Genomic DNA, 19,054 nt, shown 5'->3' with positions numbered 1-19,054 from the left:
TGGTCATCATCTCCGCTGCATATTCTGACATGGTATCAGAGCCCTAGGCTCTAGATAGGTCTTGGGATTTGTGTGAGCAAGAGGGGGACTGTTTTGTGGCTGATTGGTGGACTGTTTTGGGCTGATCGGGAAGAGGAGAAGCAAGAGGAAGGCGGGCTGATTTGCTGGACAGCCACTTGCAGGTATCAGTTCTTCTTTGTTCCCACCCAGCCACCCTTTTCAGAGTACATCCCCGCTATGGCAGATCAGTTTGAGATGGCCGAGAGACATGTGAAGATCCCGACACTCCCCACGTTCCCGGTGGACCGTCAGTTGGACGGGAGCAACTACGGCATATGGAAGGTGATGATGGAATCCGTTTTGGAGTCTTACGACCTTGCCGATTTCGTCATTGTTGGTGTTCCACGACCGGAAGTAGAGGAAGGGGAGTTACCGTCAACCCGAAAGGACCGGGAGGCCCAGACACAGATGTGGGATCGCGTCAACGCCAGGGTCCGTTCGTTTATTTTCCTCAACTGCACACCGCAGGTAATCAATTATGTCAAGCATATGACGCTGGCCAGAGGTATATGGCAGCATTTGGCCTCACTTTACAACAGGGTATCGCCCATGAAGAGGATTTCCTTGGAAGTACAGATGCGGGTTATGAGCCCTGCAAAGTCGTCGACGATGCGGAAGCATATTAACAAGCTGCAGGCTCTTCAGCAGGAAGTTCTCCAGGCTGGGAAGGAGATATCGTCAGAGGACATGGCCATAACGTTGCTGTCACATTTGCCCTCTTCGTACTCAGCATTCTACTCGTCGTTGATTACCAGTGGTGGCAGGCTCAGCACCATCACATGGGAGGAGCTTGTGCCCATAGTCCTGGACCAGGAGGAACGATTCACGAACCCTCCTCAGGGTGGAGGTTCGGAGGCCTTTACTGGCCAACGGTCGAAAGGCCGTAACACGGGCAAGGAGAAGGCTTCGTTGGAGAAGTCTTCTGAGAAGATGTCCGTTAGTGACCGCGAGAAGCTGAAGGCAGAGAGGACCTGTAATGATTGTGGCGAGAAAGGCCACTACTGGAGGCAATGTCCCAAGCGGAAGACCGAGAAGGGTGAAGACTCCTCAGCAATCATGAAGACTCCGGCTTTTGTGCACCTGGAGGTGATGGACACCGATGCTTCATTTTCTTCAGGCAGGGAGGAGATTAGAGGACTCTCCGCAACGGATACTCGGGAGTGGATTCTCGATAGTGGTGCTTCCAGGCACATGACTCCTTCCCGTTCCGATTTACAGGATCTCTGCAGGCTTTCTGGTCATATTCTTACTGGGGATACGTCCACTATCCCAGTTCACAGTGAGGGCAGGATGGAGATAGTTCCCGATGGTGGCAGAGGGGGGAAGCATTCCTCCCAGGTGTTGTATGTTCCGGCACTTGGTTTTCATCTGTTGTCAGTGCATCAGGTTTGCAAGACTGGCGTACGGGTGGAGTTTGATGAGCATTTTGTTGCTCTCCGGGACAAAGCAACAGGCCAAGTGGTTTGGGAAGGTGGAGTGGAGAATGGAGTCTACAGGCTTTCAGCACTCTCTCTCCCAGGTCCTCAAGATTGTGATGAGTGGCAGTGTGGTAATAGCTACTCAGGTGTGGATACGCTGCAGGTGCGGGCTTTCCGGGACCAGATGGTGGATCGCTTGCCAGTAGATGGCAGCAGTTGGCAGGAACTTTCTAGTACTGAGGTTGGTAGTTCTTGTGTTCGTGAGTCAGAGGAAGCTGAACAGGTCACTTATGCTCTGATGTCTCGTCGTGTTCGGGACATAGAACTTCCAGTAGTTAAGGATGTTCTTTCCACGGGGACCTTTCGGAAAGCCAGGCAGGTGACAGGTGATTACTTGCAGAAGGAGGTGGTTTCTCCAGGCTTTGTGGTTCCGAATTCAGAGGGAGTGGTTGACAGGTTTCATCAGGTTTCCAGGACTTGTTTGTGCACCGTAACAGGTGTTGATCCTTGTGAGCAGTGTGATGTCTCTTTGACTCAGAAGCTGTATGGTTCATTGATCTGGTTGATGGACACCAGATTGGACGGGAGCTTCCTGATGAGGCGGTTGAGCTCATGGTTGCAGATGTCTCTTTGGGAGGCAGGATTGCGTTTCCTGTGGTTTCTGCGGCATGCGAAGGATCATGGACTCTTGTACACAGAAGGGGGATTGGAGTGACTCGGTTTGGGGAGGATCATGGACTCTTGGATGGAGTCCGACTCCACGGTTGGAGTGACTCGGTTTGGGGAGGAGATCCGGACACGAGGAGATCTACTTATGGCCCAGGAGCAGTTTTACGGAGCAGGAGGAGGTTACCTTGCAGGTTTGGGCTTCCACTGGAGGAACCCATGGTCATCCAGAGGCACTTTGTTCGTGAACAGATCGTTGCTGATGACATCTTGCTGGAGTTCTGTTCGACGGAGGACAGTACGGTGGACCTCTTCACGAAGTCGCTCTCAGGATTTGCTCAGGCGGCACCCCAGCTCCCTGTGGTTGGTTACACAGCCAGGAGCTGAGAGGGGGTGTTAGAAGTCATCTCCTGTCCAATTTTATACACCAGGGCCTTTGTTGTGGGTGTGCCCGCCCTTATGAGGTGTTTTCCCATTTTTCCCCACTCTCCGCATTTTTCCCCTATTTTTTCCCATTTTTCTGAGGCTTGGGAGGGCTGCCAGGTGATGCCAAGAGCACCCTATTGCTGGCCGACTGGATTTACATCAGTCGTGGGCTTCAAGGCTGCTGGCCGACTGGATTTGATCAGTCGTGGGCACCTGTTTTGCTGGCCGACTGCATTTATGGAGTCGTGGGTCTTTTCATCAGTCGAGGGCATTCCTTCTGCTGGCCGACTGCCCTCTATGGGAGGTATATATAGGACCCCAGCCCCCATACCTCATTTGTATCATTCCTCGGGATCTTCTTGTGTATATAGAGCAGAGTTACACGCCTGCATCTCTCTCTCTCTTGTGCTGTTTTTCTGCCTGCGTTTTTGCTCTTGTGTTCCCAGCTTTGGTCATCATCTCCGCTGCATATTCTAACAGATCAAACCCTCTAACAGCCTTTCTGGCATGGTGCCTGTGGTCATAATCTCATTGAAGGCTGCTTGAAGGCCGCCTTCCATGAGATCCCAGTGGCGAAGAAAAAAGAGGGCCCTTGCCACTCGTCTCAAAGGGAAACAACATCAGGAGGCCTTTCCAAAGAAAGCTACACGGCGAGCTAGAGTTGGTTCATGCAGATTTGTGCGGCCCAATGCGCACTCTGTCTCTTGGTTCAACCAATTATGTTTTTCTCTTGGTTGATGATTTTAGCCAGTATACCTGGGCCTATTTTCTCAAATCCAAAGATGAAACTTTCGACAGATTCCAAACATGGAGAACCTTGGTGGAGAAACAATCGGGACACTCTGTCTTGACATAACAAGCCAACAAAGGAGGCAAGTTTACTTCTCGCAAATTTAACTAGTATTGTGAGCGGGAGTTTGACAACACAAGTACTCCTTTAGAGAACGGCATGGTGGAGCGGAAGAACCGAACGGTGATTAGGATGGCTCGAACAATGTTGGAACAGCGGAGTCTTCCTCAAAAGCTTTGGGAGGAGGTAGTTGCTACCATTGTTTATATTCTCAATCGGTCCCCTACTACTGCTGTCCTAGGGCAGACCCCTTTCAAGCCTACCTTGGTAGAAAACCCACAGTTTCTCATTTTCAGGTTTTTGGGTTAGATGCATAATTGCATTTGTTCATGTACCTGATGGTGACAAGGGGAAGCTGGATGCTAAGTCCAAGCATCATATTTTGGTTGGTTACACCTCAGAATCCAAAGATTATCAACTCTACAATCCTGCAACCTCGAGGATCATCGTTAGCACAGATGTGGTTGATGAGGCTTCATCTTCCATTGTAGAGGGGGCTTCTTCATCTTCAAGGGCTGATTCGACTCAACTCTCCTTGGTTCCTCGCTGGATCCTCCTCTTTCTCTTCCTCAACTTGACCCGGCACATCCTTGAGCACCTCAGGCAGAGGGATCATCCGACATTAATCAGGAGGAAGAGATTTCCGTGGATGCTCCACAACAGGATACATCTTAGGAGCAAGGTTTGACTTCTAAGGGGAGGATCTCAGATTCCCAATTGGTTGTACCAGAGATTGCGGGACTCAAGGGTAACATGGTTGCCTTCACCTCCAGCAGGGGGTCCCCGTCAACGATCGGAGTGGTTGTGTACCACGACATCATCTTAGGAAAACCTGTGCGTCAATTATGCACTGATGTCACGTATCGAGGATAACTCGAAACCTACTCATATTGGGGAGGCACTTTCCAAACCAACTTGGAAGCAAGCCATGGAAGCGGAGCTTGACTCTATTGAGCGGAATCAAACTTGGGAGCTAGTTCCTAGACTGCAAAGCGGAAGGTGATTGGTATCAAATGGGTCTATATGACCAAGTACAAATCGGATGGGACTCTGGATAAGCACAAGGCCAAGCTTGTGGCCAAAGGCTATTCTCAGAAAGCTGGCGTGGATTTTGATGATACCTTTGCACCAATTGCTCCGATGGCGACCATACGGACTGTTCTTGCTCCTGCTGCACACTCTCATTGGCCCATCTTTCAAATGGATGTCAAGTCGGCATTCCCCAACGGGGAGCTAAAGAAGGAAGCTTATGTAGAACAACCCCCGGGAGTTCAGGTTCCAGGCTCCAAAGGTATGGTCTACAGGCTAAAAAAGGCCTTATATGGTTTGAAACAAGCCCCCGAGGCTTGGTATGAGAAGATTGATGCTTTCTTTCAACAGAAGGGTTTCAAGCAATTTGTGGCTTATCCAAATCTCTACATTTATCCCAGAGTTGTATACTCATATCATTCTCTATGTGCATGACTTAATCATAACAAGCAGCCATGCAACACACATTGCTCAGACAACGGTTGCCCTCAGTCAGGAATTTGAGATGACAGATCTTGGGTTGCTTCACTGCTTTCTTGGATTGGAGATTTTTCAGCACTCAGGTTACAGAGCTGCTAGAGGCTTTCAGGATAACAGATTGTAAACCCATCACTTCCCCCATGGATCCTCGCATCAAACTCTCCTCTTCTAGAACCGATCCCCTGGCGAGTAGGAAGAGCAGCGGAGCTTCACAGGTTCACGCGCAGCAGGAGTAGTCGGGCGTCGAGCGGGAGAAACAAGTTTCCGCCGTGCGTTGCCGACTCGATAGCACACTTAGTGCCCGTCATCAGCAAACCTGTTTTTTTTCCATCCGCTTATACTGCGGCTACACACGACACTGCTTAGGTGTCCTTTCTGGCTGCCATTGCCTGCAACAGTCACCTGTGTAAAGGCGCCTCTCTTGAGCCCCATGCACAGTAGCTCTTATGCTCACACCTTGGGCATCTATTGAGCAGTAGCCAGCTATATCTGATTCAGCAACAAACTCCTGGCACACCTGGTGGGACACGAACCCACAATCCCTTGAACTGTCATTCGCCTGTCATCCAATGCCCGACTACAAAGGTCTTCACGAACAGCAGCATCAGATTTCTGCAGAGCAGCACCTCATCAGAGCAAATTCGACGCCTCTCCTTTTCCTGCAATCAAAAATTACGAGGTATTTGCTTCAATTCTTTGGGAATTTCTTATCAATTCAATCAATTGAGCAGGTAGAGGTGCCGAATTGCTCAATTTTTGAGCAAAATTGGCAAAATTGGGTGACATCGGTCACAATCAGGATCAATTTGCAGGAAATTGGATGTCGAAATTTGGAGCTTTTGATGTAATTGTGCAATTAAGCATTCATACATGCTGTATGATGTGAGAAATCGCACATTCGGGCAAAATTGCAGCAAATTGCAGTGCAAATCAAGGGGCTTTTGTGCCGATTGGATTGATTTGCATGCAGGCAATCGCATTTGATGCTTTGGGCAATGTGTTGATGCCTTACAAGCACTCAATGTGCCTGTAAATCAAGGGGCTTTCATGTATTGGATGTATATGTGGCCAGGGGGAAGCATTTCGAAGACTCTGGATGCCTTCATGTGCGTTAATGTACCATGTATGATCAGAAATTGATCTTACATCAAGGGGCTTTTCAAGATTTTATGCTTGTTGAGCTTGGCAAAGCAGCAGGCAAGACTTTTATGGCTTGAATCTTCAGAAATCAGCTTGCAGTCAAGGGGCTTTTGCCCAATTTCTGTTCGGAACTGTTGTATGCAGTGTTCGGGACTGTAAAAGTCTAATTTTCACTCATTTGGACAGCCAAGAGAGCATTTATTGCTACTGCACCTGCTGGTACAGATTTGGTACAGCTTTGTACAAGTTTTGGCATGGCTGTACACTGATTTGAGTGAGGAAAAGGTTCAATTTCAGCTGCTGTACTTGTCGGTACAGGTTTGGTACATCATTGGTGAGCACTTGGTACTGTTGTACAGTACTTTGGAAGGGCAACAGAGCACATTTAAGGTGCTGTCCTAAATCTGCAGCAACCAGATTTTGGTAATTTTATCACATACAGTGGGAGAAAAGTTGCATTCTTGCTTCCGCAGTGGGAGATAAACTTTGGGAGAACAACTGTGAGCACTGTGTGTGCTTTTGGTGCAGTTTTTGCACATTTTGCAGGGAGTCAGGCATTGACAGGTTACATATTGCTATGGCAACCACAGGTGAGAGCTCTTCATTGCTTCACATCAAGAAGCTTGAAGGCTCACATAACTATGATATTTGGCAAACCCAGTGCTATAATGTGTTGCTCCAGAAGAAGCAGCACAAGCCTATCAAAGAAAGGGGTGTAATGCCCGCTTCTCTAGGCTTGTGTTTTCAAATGGCTCACAGCTTATGCTCCATGATGTCAGGCATGTGCCTGAGATCAAGAAGAATCTGCTTTCTACTGGACAGCTTGATGATGTTGATTATGTTACCACATTTGGTCGTGGAAAGTGGAAAATTAGTAAGGGCTCACTGGTTGTTGCCAGAGGCTCTAAGGTGGACACTCTTTATTTTATGCATGCAGGTGTTTGTCACCATGCTAATGTAAATGCAACCGAGCTGCCGGAAATCTCTATGTGGCATAGCCGGTTGGGACACATGAGTGTCAAAGGAATGGAGCAATTGTCTCGTTTGGGTTACTTGCCTTCTCTAAAGTTTTCAAGTTTTCAGTTTTGTGGGCATTGTATATATGGTAGGCAACTACAGTGCCCCCACAAGAAAGCTCTTGGACAGAAAGATGCTCAGTTAGAGCTTGTGCATACAGATGTATGTGAGATGCCTCAGCTTTCTTTGGGAGGGGCAAAATATTTTGTGTCTTTTATTGATGATGCCACACGTAAGGTGTGGGTTTATCCTCTTCGTTTGAAGAGTGATACATTCTCAGTGTTTCAGAAGTTTGTTGCTCTTGTTGAGAATCAAACTGGCAAAACACTGAAGGCTTTGCGTTCCGACAATGGTGGAGAGTACATGTCCAAACAGTTTCAGGACTTTTGTGATGCTAAAGGCATCAAGAGGGAGCTCTCTACTCCTTATGATCCTCCACAAAACGGGACAGCAGAGAGGATGAACAGGACCATTCAGGAGAAGGTCCGTTCTATGTTGTCACATGCTGCATTACCTCATGGTTTTTGGGCTGAAGCTGTTATGACAGCCGTTCACCTTATAAATAGGTCACCTAACACGAGGCTTGGTGGGAAAGTGCCAGAGGAAGTATGGACAGGGAAGCCTCCGTCATACAAGCACTTGAGAGTGTTTGGTTGCGTTGCGTACATGCACATACGCAGGGAAATGCGCACCAAACTTGATCCTAAGTCTCACAAATGCATATTCCTAGGATATGGTGACAGAGGTGAAATGGGGTATAGACTTTGGGATCCCATGAATAGAAAGATCATACGCAGCAATGATGTCATTTTTTATGAAGCATGCATGTATAAGGAGCCTGCAAGGCAACAGGAGCCTGGCAGAGTCATCTTTGATGATGATGGACATCATGGACAACAACAAAGGGTTGTAAATCAGCCATTACAGCAGGAAAACCAGCCCTTAAATGGTGCTGAAAATGGTCCAAATGGACAGCCAGAGATGGCAGAAGATATCCCTATGGATATACCACAGTTAGAGGATATACCGGGCATGATATTTCAGACTTATGGCATGGAACAGGAGCCACCAATGGGTGATATGCAGGCTGGACAGCAACCTGCAAATGATGGTCATTGGGTACGAAGGTCCACAAGACCCTCCAGAGCCCCTGACAGGTTTGTTCCAGGGGTTGACTACTTGATGCTTACTGACTGTGGGGAGCCCTCATGTTATAAAGAGGCTTTACAGAGGGCAGACAAAGCTCTATGGGAGCGTGCCATGAAGTCAGAGATGGATTCTCTGCATAAAAATGGAACTTGGAAGTTGGTGCATTTGCTTGCAGGCAAGAAGGTTTTGCCATGCAAGTGGGTATACAGGCTCAAAGTTGCACCAGATGCAAAGCCAAGATACAAAGCCAGGTTAGTGGCTAAGGGCTTCAAGCAGGAATATGGTGTGGACTTTGAGGAGATCTTCTCTCCAGTGGTCAAAATGACCACACTTAGAGCTGTGTTGGCTTTGGTTGCGCATGATGATCTGGACTTGATTCAGATGGATGTGAAGACTGCTTTTCTTCACGGTGATCTCCATGAGGAGATATATATGCAGCAGCCAAAGGGTTATGCAGTAAGTGGAAAAGAGAAGCTTGTATGCAAGCTGAAAAAGAGTCTTTATGGGCTCAAACAGGCACCAAGAGAATGGTATCATAAATTTGATACATTCATGAAATCACAGAAATTCAGGAGAAGTGACATAGATCACTGCTTGTACACCAAGAAAGCTTTGGATGGCAGTCTATTGATCCTCATCTTGTATGTTGATGATATGTTGATTGCCGGGAAATCTCGTAAAGAGATGGATGCCTTGAAGCAGAGGCTGCATCAAACCTTTGATATGAAGGATTTGGGTGATGCAAATCACATTTTGGGTATGCGGATACTTCGGGACAGAAATCAGCATGTGTTGTATTTGTCTCAGAAGGAATACATTGGCAAAGTCTTGCAGAGGTTCAATATGGACGGGGGGAAGAAGACTAGTACTCCTTTGCCTCCATATGTGAAACTCAGTGCTATGGACAGCCCACAGTCAGATAGAGACAGGGCTGATATGGCCAAGATTCCGTATGCTTCAGCTTGTGGCAGTCTCATGTATGCCATGGTTGCTACTAGGCCGGACATTGCATTTGCAGTGGGAGTGGTTTCTAGATACATGGCCAACCCTGGCAAGAAGCATTGGGAAGCAGTGAAAGGTGTCATGAGATACCTGAAGGGCACACAGGATATGTGCATTTGTTTTGGCAAACAGGATGCATTAGTGCATGGTTACACGGATTCGGATTATGCCGGTCATCCAGATAACCAGAAGTCTACTACCGGTTATGTATTTACATTCACAGGAGGTGCTGTGTCATGGATATCCAGGATGCAGAAGTGCACAGCCTTATCTACTACAGAGGCCGAGTATATTGCAGCCACAGAGGCTTGCAAGGAGGCATTATGGCTATCTCGGTTAGTGGTTGATTTGGGTTATACAGGGGATATTCCATTGTTGCATTGTGACAGTCAGAGTGCCATTCAGTTGGCAAAGAACCCTGTCTTTCATGCAAAGACGAAGCATGTGGATGTGAAGTATCACTTCATCAGAGAGGTGATAGAGAACAAGCAAATTCAGCTTGTTAAGATTCATACGGATGACAACCCAGCTGATCTGTTGACAAAGAGTTTGCCTCTGGAGCGGTTTGCTCATTGCAGACACTTGATGGGCATTGGATGAGGCCAGTTTCAGCCTTGATATGGCCTTGTATATTATCATGTACATGCTGATTTTTCTTTTCCTTCATTTAAGGGCACTTTGCCTTTAAGTGGGAGGTTGTTGGGGTAAAGGCATAATGCCCACCCTTAGAGTGTGTACAAGCCCATAAGTTATACTACATAGTACACTTAGTACTTTTAATGTACTAAGTGCACACTGTGTACTAGTGCAATATACATGTGTGATAGGGGAGTCACACACTCATATCATTATGAGTTGACTTATCCCCACAACTCTCTCTCTCTCTCCCTTGTTCTCTCTGTGTATGTCTCCCACATGAATTAACCTAACCCTAATTCCTGTTTCTCCCACACAACTGGTATCAGAGCTTAGTGATCCCTCCCTCTTCCCTCTTCTCGGCTTTTTCCCCTTTGCTGGGATCTCCCACGTGCATTCATTGCATTGGACTTTCCAACAGAGTTGTTTTTCCCGTTCATCTCTTCTTGAAGAAGAGCACCCTCAACATCTGCATATGACAGCATAGCATGCGAATTGCTAGTGGCTGTCCTGAATGTGGATGGCAGTCTATTGATCCTCATCTTGTATGTTGATTACATGTTGATCGCCGGGAAATCTCGTAAGGAGATGGATGCCTTGAAGCAGAGGCTGCATCAAACCTTTGATATGAAGGATTTGGGTGATGCAAATCACATTTTGGGTATGCGGATACTTCGGGACAGAAATCAGCATGTGCTGTATTTGTCTCAGAAGAAATACATTGGCAAAGTTTTGCACAGGTTCAATATGGACGGGGGGAAGAAGACTAGTACTCCTTTGCCTCCATATGTGAAACTCAGTGCTACGGACAGCCCACAGTAAGATAGTGGCAGGGCTGATATGGCCAAGATTCCGTATGCTTCAGCTTGTGGCAGTCTCATGTATGCCATGGTTGCTACTAGGCCGGACATTGCATTTGCAGTGGGAGTGGTTTCTAGATACATGGCCAACCCTGGCAAGAAGCATTGGGAAGCAGTGAAAGCTGTCATGAGATACCTGAAGGGCACACAGGATATGTGCATATGGTTTGGCAAACAGGATGCATTAGTGCATGGTTACACGGATTCGGATTATGCCGGTCATCCAGATAACCGGAAGTCTACTACCGGTTATGTGTTTACATTCACAGGAGGTGCTGTGTCATGGATATCCAGGATGCAGAAGTGCACAGCCTTATCTACTACAGAGGCCGAGTATATTGCAGCCACAGAGGCTTGCAAGGAGGCATTTGTCAGGAATCTGCCTGCGGAAGCGTTACACACACGCATACGTGGAGAGAGAGATGGAGCTGAATAAGCTTGACTTTATTAGCAATGAATAGGTTGAATTCACAATGGGTGGGCATGGGTATATATACCCTCACAAGTGAAATGGCCGACTCACTTAGTTACGACTCGTTTCCACATGAGATACTCACTTTAACACCCTCTCTGTAGCTCATAGTGGGCATAGATGAAGAAACCAAGTCGATGCAGATGCAACCATGGACACCTCAGTACCGGTCGGATACCGAATACACCTCGGAAAATGCACCAAACAACCTGTCTCCTCAAGAAAATGCCATCTTGAGCTTTAGCTGCCACATAGAATAATGAATTGCAGACAACTCCACATCCATGATCCCCCATTCGTTGAACTGAGAGCACATCACGTCCAAAAATCTCTGAATGCTTGAACTGTCACACACGACGCCCAAAATTCTGCTACACAATGAACAAGGAACTCATCCCATCCATAGTCTACTACCAATGAACTACGAACACATCACGTCCATAGATTTGTCAAGCTGTTCCATGCCAGATGCATGTGCCTTGAACTCCGACACACGGGTCCAAATCACCAAAACGGGAGCACAGACTGCCCCTCTCTACCACTCACATGCCTCTCTCTAGCTGAAGCACGTGGTAGCATCCATCCACCAAGCTAGAATGCTGGAGTATGTGCCAGTGAAGTCCTCGCCACACCGGCAGACGCCGTAGCATCCCTCTTAGAATCACTGTCACTGTCATCCTCGTCAGCTTTGCCTTTGCCTTTGTCATTTGTCGAGCCTTGAGCTTTAGCTTTGGATTTGCAATCCCGAGCCAAATGCCCTCGCTTTCCGCACTTATAACAACGGCTCCTAGACTTCTTATTGGATTCCGATGCAACATGTGCCGATTCTACATCCTTCTGAACTCGAATCTTGCCTTGGGAAATGAGCATTGCTTCCTCCTCAATGAGAAAAGAGCTGAGATCATCAAATTCCAGCTTTTCCTTCGTGACTTGTAAGCGTAATGCCCTCGAGACCATCTCGTACTCCTCAGGCAACTTCGTAAGAACCAAGGCAGCTAACTGGGTACTAGTTAATGCACTATTCATAGCCGATAACTGATCATGGATAACCTTTGCCTTCATTAGAAGTGACTGCATAGAGGTCCCGGTTTCAAACTTGATGGAAAACAACTGGCCGAGAAGGGTTACTGCTCGCATTGTTGAGTCTCGATCAAACATTCCTGCAAGCTTTGACCACATTTCCTTGGCAGTCTTTAAAGTCTAAATGGCAGGGGAAATTTCCTTGGTGAGAGATTCTACAATCGCCGACATCGCCTTCGCATTGTGAGCATCCCAATCCACAAGAGATTTGAGAAACTCCTCCTCCTGAAGACGTGTGAACCGATTGCTATCCCTTCGGGGACGTTCCTCCGAGCCATCAACAATGTCCCATAAGCCTTTTCTGCTAAACCATAGCCTCATGATCAAGTCCCAATGCGCATAATTGTCGCCATTCAGTTTGTCATCCTTGCTCGAACACGGGAGTCCCATCTCGAAAACTCCGTCCACCTCTTCTCAGTCGACCCGGTCTTCGATAACGCACGTCTCCTCCCTTCGCCTTCTCTTCTCCCAGCCCGCGGTTCTCTTGCGGCTGCACTCCTGCTGCACGAGCGGTGCCACTGGCCTCCTCTTGCTCTGCCGCCTGACGACGTTAGGGTGCCGGACGCGGGCGATGGCTTGAACTTCCGTCTCAAACTCCTTGAAGCGCTGGGCACCGCCTTTGTTGAGACTCCTGGAATTGGATCAATGCCCGTGGCCTTTGCCGTGCTTGGCCTGCTCTTCAAGGTGAGCGAGGTGTCGGCGCTCGTGCGGAAGGGCGATGAGGTAGGAGAAGACCCCGACGCCCAGCAGAACGTGGTGCAGGGGCTTGATGCTGCCCGTGTCAATCAACACCAGCCTTCGCCCAGCCGTCAAACGGCCACCGGCAGCCCACTGCCCAGCACTACCTTGTACACAATCCCCAAGCCGCCCTCTGCGCCTGAGCTCTTAAGCCACAGTTCTGCTGCTGCTCAACACGCAATGTGCTGTTGACACGTGCGCCACGTCACTGCACCAGCCTCACTTCCTGCGCCACCTCAGTCGCTGCAGTAGCCACCTTCTCCAACTCCTCCGTGTGCCCAAGAATCAACGAGCACTCAGCTCTGATACCATGTCAGGAATCTGCCTGCGGAAGCGTTACACACACGCATACGTGGAGAGAGAGAGATGGAGCCGAATAAGCTTGACTTTATTAGCAATGAATAGGTTGAATTTACAATGGGTGGGCATGGGTATATATACCCTCACAAGTGAAATGGCCGACTCACTTAGTTACGACTCGTTTCCACATGAGATACTCACTTTAACAGCATTATGGCTATCTCGGTTAGTGGTTGATTTGGGTTATACAGGGGATATTCCATTGTTGCATTGTGACAGTCAGAGTGCCATCCAGTTGGCAAAGAACCCTGTCTTTCATGCAAAGACGAAGCATGTGGATGTGAAGTATCACTTCATCAGAGAGGTGATAGAGAACAAGCAAATTCAGCTTGTTAAGATTCATACGGATGACAACCCGGCTGATCTGTTGACAAAGAGTTTGCCTCCGGAGCGGTTTGCTCATCGCAGACACTTGATGGACATTGGATGAGGCCAGTTTCAGCCTTGATATGTCCTTGTATATTATCATGTACATGCTGATTTTTTCTTTTCCTTCATTTAAGGGCACTTTGCCTTTAAGTGGGAGGTTGTTGGGGTAAAGGCATTATGCCCACCCTTATAGTGTGTACTAGCCCATAAGTTATAGTACATAGCACACTTAGTACTTTTAATGTACTAAGTGCACTATGTGTACTAGTGCAATATACATGTGTGATAGGGGAGTCACACACTCTATGATGAGTTGACTTATCCCCACAACTCTCTCTCTCTCTCTCCCTTGTTTCTCTGTGTATGTCTCCCACATGAAACCTAACCCTAATTAACTCTCCCATTCAAGTATTGCTTTACTCTTGGATCTAGAGCCATTTCCTGGACGAGTAAAAAGTACCCTACGGTGGCGCTTCCATTGACTAAGACGGAGTATCGAGCAACTTGTTCAGCTGCTTGTGAGGTGATTTGGTTGCAGCAGCTACTTGAGGAGATCAGTTTTTGACAGCAGCAACCTACCCTTATCTCATGCGAAAGCCAGAGTTGCTTGGCTATTGCTAAGAGTACGATATTTCATGCACGGACCAAGCATATAGAGATCCAATACCACTTTGTGCGGGAGCGGATCTTGGAGGGAGAAATTATCATTGAATATTGTCCTACCCAAGACAACGCTGTAGACTTATTCATCAAAGGATTATCTCAGTCAGCTATCGACGTTCATGGCAGCTCCTTGGGTCTTGGACCACCCCCAAGACCTCTTAGAGAAGGTGTTAGCATATATCATCTCCTTTTGGTAGCTTTTATGGTGTTTACGGGGGCCATTTATATGCTCGGGCATTCCCCATTTTTTCCATTATTTACCTCTATTTTATGGGCCTTTGATGTGGGTTGCCCACCATTTTATGGAGTTTTTCACCTATTTTCAAGTTGTGAGAGGGACTAGGCTGCAAATCGGCCAGCTCATATAGAAGTATATATATGTGTTGCCCTCTTCCTCACATTCCATCATTCCTTGATTATTCTTGATCATTGTTTCTTGATCACTTTAGTGAGCACCTTCAGCCCCCTGCCTACAGAGTCCACTCCTCGCCTATGGGCTGGTTGTATCCACTCTTTCTTAAAGATTACACATACCATCATAACAAATGAATCTGAACTTACGAATAATTTTAAAAGAAAGAAGAGAATCACCAAAAACAAACAAAATTTTTAAAAAAATAAATAAATAAGCTTAATAGAGACACCCAAGAAAAAAATAATGGTAATAATAACTTGCAAAAATAGACAAGTACATAACTAAATCACACACGCCCACATACACACAAACAAATTCTTTATTGAACCACAACAAAAGAATTTCTAACAAACAAGCTACATAAATTTTTAATAACTAATTAGCAAAAACAAACTTTAAATGACTAATTCACTAAAACAAAACAAGTAAAGATAAGAATACAGAAAGTATGAACTTTACCTCAAAGATTGTCCAATCATAAAGTATAAGATCATCAACTTCATCATGCATAGCATGGACTAGTGCTACGACATCCCTACTCACGTCATCAACGCGTGCATCAACGTTTTGTTGTTTTCTCTCATCTTTCTCTTGATGCTTCAGCGTTTTTGTCATTCATCTACATCTTTCCACTACCCTCTGACATTGTCCTCATGCAGTCAAAGTATATACAAAGACTACTTCCAAAGGTTTGGTCTTCAGAATTGTAAGCCTGTGTTTACACCAGTTGAGACAGGTGCAAGGCTTAGTACTCCGGATGTTGGAGAAAGAAAGAAAGTTATACTTACGTCTTACAAAAGGCCCGATGGGCCTAGGAGACAAAAGATGATTACAAGTATCCATGGAATATCATCGTCATGAAAAATGAAATAAAACTGAAACTAGAAACCTAGTAACTAAAGCTAAGTGCCAGGCAAATGCACAGAACAAACAAGGGAGCATGCTATAGAGCATACAAGAATGATCATAATGCACTCTGTCCCAAATCTATGGAGGGAAGGGATCCATGGAGGAGATCCATCATCGGGCAAAAGAGAGTGGCTCTGCAAGATCGGAAATAATGAAGAGAGGCTGAGAAGAAGAGGCTTCCATCATGCATAGGTGACATGTAAGGATCACATCGATCTGGGCCTGATGGATTGGTGCTGGTCCTGATCCCGGGGGCGAGGTCATCTCGCAACTCGGAGAACTGTGGCTTGCGGTTGAGTGACCCCTATGCTCCCAGATATTGTCCTAGTTTGATGAAGTGCTGGATCTACTAATGGAGTAGATACAACATACCAGGGCTCAAAGAAGTTGGTGATCATGAGCTAGGTTGAACTAGCTTGTGAGGTATGTGCTCTGAGGAGGCTCTCTCTGTGTCATCGTAGCTCCAGCAAGAACAAACCCAGGCATCTCTCGTCTAGATAATCCATGATATGGCTAATAGGACCGAACACGTCTCTTAAAAGACAATGGTACCCTCCTCTGATCTCATAGTAGACTGAACATCGGCATACCCTCCTCATCTCCACCTCTCTGGTGCATAATCTGCAAATCTTGTCCTCCTTGGGTATCCCCGCTTATCCCCGCTACTCTGACGGCTTTGATCTCTAGGGTATGGGATGAAACTCGCCGCTGGCCAATGGCAATCCTCATGACATGAGACATAAAGATATCCATGTAGCCTAGTCTCTACATGAACCTATCGTCAAAGAGCCTTTTGATCAGACATTATATCAACAGGTTGTTGATTGTTGTATTTATTTATGCAACACGAGGCAATACATTCAGTTTGGGATATCTCAGTTGAGCAAGTTAATGCATAGCCCAAGCTCTAGGCATTGGCAGCTTGTCAAGCAAGTTTTCCACTACCTATAGGGCACTCAGCACCTTGGATTGTTCTATCCCGGGGGGGATGATTCGTAGCCGTCGCATGCCTTTACAGATTTAAATTGGATTGGATGCTACAACACTAGGGTATCCACTAGTGGTTTTTGCTTCCGTCTTGGTAATTCATGTATATCATGGCTTAGTAAGAAGCAACCAACAATGGCCACCTTGAGCTGTGAAGCTAAGTACAGGGCAACTTTTCTAGCCACCACTAAATGTGTTTGGCTTAGATGCCTTATGGCTGATTTGGGTTGGGACAGTCGTCGTTCATTACCATTTTCACTGCCAGTCAAAGTGCATTGGCAATTGTGAGGAACCTAGTGTTTCATGCTCGCACTAAGCACATTGAGGTGCATTATCATTATGTCAGGGAAAGACTCTCTCCAAGGAGAGATCAACTTGGTCTATGTGCACTCTCATGGTCTAGAGGCCATTCGGCATTCTTTATGGGACTGTAGATATCCCAAGGTAGATTGTTTCTTTCTTACTTGGTGATTATCCCACTCCATTGATTTTATCACTTGGGAATGCAAATATGCCAAGGTAGATTGTTTCTTTCGTACTTGGTGATTATCGCTGGGAATCTGTTGCATGGCTAACTCAATCTGAACCATAAGTTTTTTATGAGAGCTCTAACTCTTCTCTCGCTGTTAGGATTCCTGTTCCTATTATTAAGTTTTGCCACATACATGCAGTTCTGCTCTCATTTATCAAGCCGTGTCATGTTCTTATAGGATACTCATTGGGAGACTATGACTATCATCCTAGCTTGGCACGTCTGGGGAGCCAGATGCAAAGAGACCATGCACAGAACCCATATCCTAACTCTTTTTGCATCTGGACTGATATTGTGCATACACTTATGGCCATTTGGTCAAGGATACAGGGCTCCTCCAGATCTGCGATTGCCAAGAGGAAGAGCTTCCACAGTGAATGGAAAGACTCACCACTCTTTTCTGAGTCTTCTTCATGCTTATCTCGGTGTTTTCAACCACCTATATGGTTTATTCATGCTATGCACAGAAAATTGATTCCTTAAACATAGAAGTCCCGGCCGGCTGGTCGTTGGACACAAAGTTGCATATCACTAAAGAAATACAACGCCTCTCGTTATTAAAAATTCTTGCAACACCGCACCTTAGCGCGCAACAACAACTTACGATGGTTTCAGACGGGGCGGTAGAAAAGGTCGCAACAACTGAGAGTGCACAAACTCTCTCACAGTTCACAAGCAGTGACAGTGACCTCAATAAGGTCTGATGCCCAAGTGGTTAGAGCTCTTGGAAGTTTGTGGTGGGTCCTGGAATCGAACCCCATGAACTGCAGCTGAATGTTGTCCTCTTGTGAGATGGCCTCTGCTCAGTGCACCCCTTGAAGCCAGAAGCTTTTTGTGAGTGCGGACATCAATAACACTGAACCCCTACCACGCATTGCGAACTCAGATTCAGACCTTTTCCCCCTCCCCCATCTGAACCGTGCCTTAATCCCACGTGCCAAGATATGGGGCACAAGACAAGCTATGGAACGCACGTGATAAAGCCACGGGGACAAGTAACAAATTATGGCCTAGGTCTATATTTTTCTACATCTTACACAACCCAATTGCATCCAATTATCAGAATACGATCGAGCTTACTCATGCTACAATTATCAGAATACTCATGCTACTAATTTAACCAATTACACCTCGGAATAGCTCACAAAAGGCAGCAATTAGTGTGCAAAAAGACGTCATTAGGCAGTAATTAGAATGAAAACAGATGCCGTCAGTGTACCTGAAGAGAGAAAACCAGAGTCGCCCTAAAACAAAGCAGAATTGGATTGAACTCCTTTATATACCTGATCTGCACACAAGGGAAAGTGAAATATGAAATGAGGAGGTTTTCACGATTTCACATTAAGCTCTCACCCTAATTTGGTGGATACAAAGTTAGGTGCTTTTCACACTCATGTGGATCTTTACACACGTCAACCGCACGTGCGATGTGTTTATAAAGAGGGCAACCACCCAACTTGATTTTTGCTGAGGGCTACTTTGCTAGATTTTTATTTAAACAAATATGCTTATAAATTTTATATTTTAGTGTAAATTTTGATGCTTAATTGAAAATTGTGCCAATAAACAACATTCTAAATAGGTAAAGACTTATTAGAAGATGGGCTGTAACGCCACCCTTAGGCTACGTTCATAAGGCATCCCTGCTTACAAGCTTTGGAGAACATCTAGATTAGTGGTAAAACATTGACGCATCTGGCCCCTTGTTTAGATACGTAGAAAGATATGTGACCAGTAGAAATAAAAAGATATGTGTAGTTAAACTAACCAATATCTTGTGTTTGTCAAGCTAGAAG

At 46.3% G+C, this 19,054-nt stretch overlaps 1 protein-coding gene across 2 annotated transcripts in view; it reads right to left on the bottom strand.

Annotated features, from left to right (window-relative positions):
* LOC147617236 (enhancer of mRNA-decapping protein 4-like) overlaps nucleotides 1–18,614 on the bottom strand; it is a 47,834-nt gene extending 29,220 nt beyond the window's left edge. The window contains exon 1 of one of the 2 annotated variants that reach the window (XM_086776862.1): nucleotides 18,478–18,614. The gene's annotated coding sequence lies outside the window, so the exon portion shown is untranslated. Of the gene's footprint in view, nucleotides 1–17,862 lie in introns of both variants that reach the window. The other variant, XM_086776863.1, reaches the window with a different exon arrangement.
* Between the last annotated feature and the right edge of the window lie 440 nt (nucleotides 18,615–19,054).

This window comes from Cibotium barometz, chromosome 37 (genome assembly GCF_041138505.1).
Source record: "Cibotium barometz isolate CiBa-2024 chromosome 37, ASM4113850v1, whole genome shotgun sequence".
Lineage (NCBI taxonomy): Eukaryota > Viridiplantae > Streptophyta > Polypodiopsida > Cyatheales > Cibotiaceae > Cibotium > Cibotium barometz.
Note: the sequence above shows the minus strand (reverse complement) of the source record. Positions and strands in the feature narration are given on the sequence as shown.